This window comes from Heptranchias perlo, chromosome 35 (assembly GCF_035084215.1).
Source record: "Heptranchias perlo isolate sHepPer1 chromosome 35, sHepPer1.hap1, whole genome shotgun sequence".
Classification (NCBI taxonomy): Eukaryota; Metazoa; Chordata; class Chondrichthyes; order Hexanchiformes; family Hexanchidae; genus Heptranchias; species Heptranchias perlo.
The window spans coordinates 5,190,467-5,194,264 of NC_090359.1; the positions used below are offsets into that span (position 1 = coordinate 5,190,467).

At 45.7% G+C, this 3,798-nt stretch overlaps 1 non-coding gene across 1 annotated transcript; it reads right to left on the reverse strand.

The window, feature by feature from the left end:
- Positions 1 to 3,355: 3,355 nt before the first annotated feature.
- On the reverse strand, positions 3,356 to 3,427 carry trnae-uuc (transfer RNA glutamic acid (anticodon UUC)). Its single transcript has one exon. It is a non-coding gene; the product is annotated as a tRNA-Glu (tRNA).
- Positions 3,428 to 3,798: the final 371 nt, after the last annotated feature.

The following is a 3,798-nucleotide window of genomic DNA, read 5'->3' on the forward strand; positions in this document are numbered from 1 at the left end:
CATTTAAGAAAGATGCAGTCCCTCGGCGATAAGTTGAAGATCTTTTTAAGTTTCAAGCTAAGATAGACATGAAATAGTTTCACACAGGGCGATATTTAACAGTGGGCAAATATTTATACACAGATTCCATTCAGGGATCTCCTCAGTGACTGGAGTTTCACCCGATGTTAATGAGTTCAGAGTGGAGAGTAATCTAGACAGTGAAATTAGAGAAAGATTTGAAGAATCACATTACCTGCATTCTGCTGCCATATTCATTTAGCCCATAGTCAAAGAGGACAGTATGGTTCTGAGAGTAGATCCCATTTGGCCGACAACTTACTGTCCCCAGGGTCAGGTCAGCAGTTTTAATCAGTTGCCTGGTTCCAAATAAATCCATGTCTACCCTCACCAGCAGGTTCTACTCTCCACACTGCACCATCACAGTCTGCAGTGGGGACAGACTTCTCCCCTCAGACACACTGAAATGGGAACCAAAAGGAGGGATGGGGGAAGGACTCTCTGGGGCACAGGGGTGGGTTTTACTCTTCTCCATGGAAATCTCTGGCCTCTAATGTGTTGCCCAATATCAGAGGAACAAACCGCTCCAACTAACAACAGCACCGGGAACAAACCTCTCACTGCAAAATCCCCCATGATACCAAACAACTCAACCATCACTTTACCGCCCAATCAACACCTTTTATACACAACCTCCAGTCACCTGACTCCAATTGAAAGATCCGATAAAATAACCTGACTGGATTTCCATCCCACACTCCTGAGCTGAGTGGAGTAGCGAATAAAGTTAAAAGCTGTTTTTGACACAACTCTATATCATTAGGATCCTCCTTTCATTCAATCACTTCTATTGTCATACTTCATAAGTTTCTTTGCTTCATTTTAACCTGCTGTTTGTTTTTCTGTTACCTGTCTGTTTTGTAACCTCTCTTTCCGATTATTTCTCCTCCTGCTCCCCATCTGTTCTGCTCTTTTCTCCCCATCTCCGCCATTGCATTTACAAACCCCAGATTCCAACCCATTCCCATGTCCCCTTGTAACACGGTGCAGTCTGCAGCCTGAGTGTCCGTGTCACTGTGCTTCAGTTAGCCTTAGTCTCTCTCTCTCTTTCTGTCCGTGTGAGCCACTGCACCACAGGCTATTTTCAATCAGCCCCCTCGTTGTCCATTTGTGTCGCACAGAACAGAGCGGATCCAGTGATGCAGATACACCAGCAGAGGAAGGGAGAGAGCGGTGTGACTGTGCACAGACATACAGAGAGATACCAGCAGAGGGAGGTAGAGCGCGGTCTAACTTAGTGCAGAGAGACACAGAGAGACACAAGCAACGTGTCCATGAAACCAACCTTTCATCTAAAATCTAAACTGCACAGTGTAGAGGAAGCATTACTGTGTATCTAACCCGTGTTGTACCTGCTCTGGGAGTGTTTGATTTGACAGAGTAGAGGGAGCTTCATCGGCATTTAACCTGTGCCGTACCTTCCCAGGGAGTTTGTGATGTCACAGTGTGGAGGGAGCATTGCTGTCTATCTAACTCGTGTTGTAACTGCCGTTCTGCAACTGGAACGTTTCCCCTTCTTTACTCGATCAAAACCCTTCATGATTTTGAACACATCTATCAAATCTCCCCTTTGCGTTCTCAGTCGCAATTTCTGAAGTCTCTCCACATTACTGAAGTTCCTCATTCCTCGTACCATTTTAGTAATTCTCTTCTGCACCCTCTCTGAGGCCTTGACTTCCTTCCTAAAGTTTGGTGTCCAGAATTGAACACAATACTCCAGCTGAGGAATAAGCAGTGTTTTATTAAGGTTTAGTTTCAATCTCTTGCTTTTGCATTCTATGCCTCAATTAATAAAGCCAACGACACCATTTGCTTCTCAACTTGTCCTGCCACCTTCAAAGATTTGTATAAGTGCAACCGCATGTCTCCCTATTCCTCCACTCCATTCAAAATTGTTCCATTTAGTTTATATTGCCTCTCCTCATTCTTCCTACCAAAATCTATCACTTCACAATTCTCTGCATTAAATTTCATCTGCCATGTGTCTACCCATTTCAGCAGTCTGTCTATGTCCTCCTGGAGTCTGTTACTATCCTCAACATTGTTTGTTACATTTCTGAGTTTCGTGTCATCTGCAAACTTTGAAATTATACCCTGTACACACAAGTCCCGGTGATTAATATATATCAAGAAGAGCAGTGGTCCTAATACCGAGCGCTGCGGACAACATTGTATACTTACCTCCAGTCTGAAAAACAACCGTTCGCCACTATTCTGTTTTCTGCCCCTCAGCCAATTTTCTATCCACGCTGGCATTGTCCATTTAATTCCATGGGCTTTAATTTTGCTGACAAGTCTATTATGTGATACTTTATCCTCCCTTAATCTCTCCCTGCATAGAAACTCCTCTACCCATATTCATGGCCACCCCCTCGACCTTGCCATCCCACGTGGCCTCACTACTCCATCGTGTGAATCATGGATAAGGCCATCTCTGATCACTTCCTTGTATCCCTCTCCAACACATAGAATCATAGAAAGATTACAATACGGAAGGAGGACAATCGGCCCATCGAGTCCATGCCTGCTCTATGCAAGAGCAATCCAGGTAGTCCCACTCCCCCGATGCACATCACAGATTGAACACAGGAATCCCACGCCACTTTCTATGAGCGGTAACATGCTGCGGTTATGGTGCAGACCGGGACCCAGGGCTGAGGTTGTGTTCATCAGTCACTCTGGGAGTGGCACAATCTGGTTCATGACGAGCCGGGGGTGAGAGTAACATCAGGGAGTCAGGCTGGCGTTTAGAAGGATTTGGGTTCCAGCTCCCATTCCAGGATTGGGACACCTGATCCAGGATAACTGTGGTGTGCTGAGAGGGAGCTGCATCGTGAGAGGTGCTGTCCTTTGAATGATGTGTTTAACGGGGGTCCCTTCTTTCTGCTCCGAAGTGTAAAAGATCCCATGGCAATTTGTGAAGAGCCGTGTCTCGTTCCTTGTCTCATTGAGACTCTCAGTTAATTGACCTGTTCTCTCCACAGATTCGTCGTGAATCGCTGAATGTATCCACCGTGTTCTGTGTGTGTTTCACTGTGATTCGGGTTTTATATTAAATGATGAAAGGATTGAAGTGAAACACTTGGCAATGAGCTGCTGAGTGACCTTTCGGTACATTGTTGCTTGCTTCCTTTCAGCTTGTGGGACTGGGTTTTTAGTGCACTCTTCCTTTAAGAGCTGTGGTCTGCCTCATTTCTCAGTGTGATTGAGGGACTGACACAAAAGCAAAGGGCGGAAGCAGCAGTAACATCCCACAAAGCAGGCAAATTGCGAGGCTGGGACTAAAAGGCAGCTATTCCCACACCGGGAGTCGAACCCGGGCCGCCTGGGTGAAAACCAGGAATCCTAACCGCTAGACCACATGGGAGCTGAAGAAAAAAACAGCAGGAAGGGCTCTGACACCACACCCAGAAGGTTAAGGGGCGATTTCATGGATTAATTCATAATTATGAAAGGTTTTGATAGAGTAATCAGTAGAATCTGTTTCCAGTGATGGAAGGTTTAATAATTGGAGGACATAGATTTAAGATAAATTGGCAAAAAAGCCCGGTGGAGGCCGGGGTGGGGGTGACGAGAGAATTATTTACGCCGCGAGTTGTTATGACCTGGAATGCACTGCCTGAATGGGAGGTGGAAGCATGTTCAATAGCAACTTTCAAAAGGGAATTGAATAAATACTTGACGTGGAAAATATTGCAGGGCTGTGGTGAAAGAGCCGGGGTGTAGGACTAACCCTCT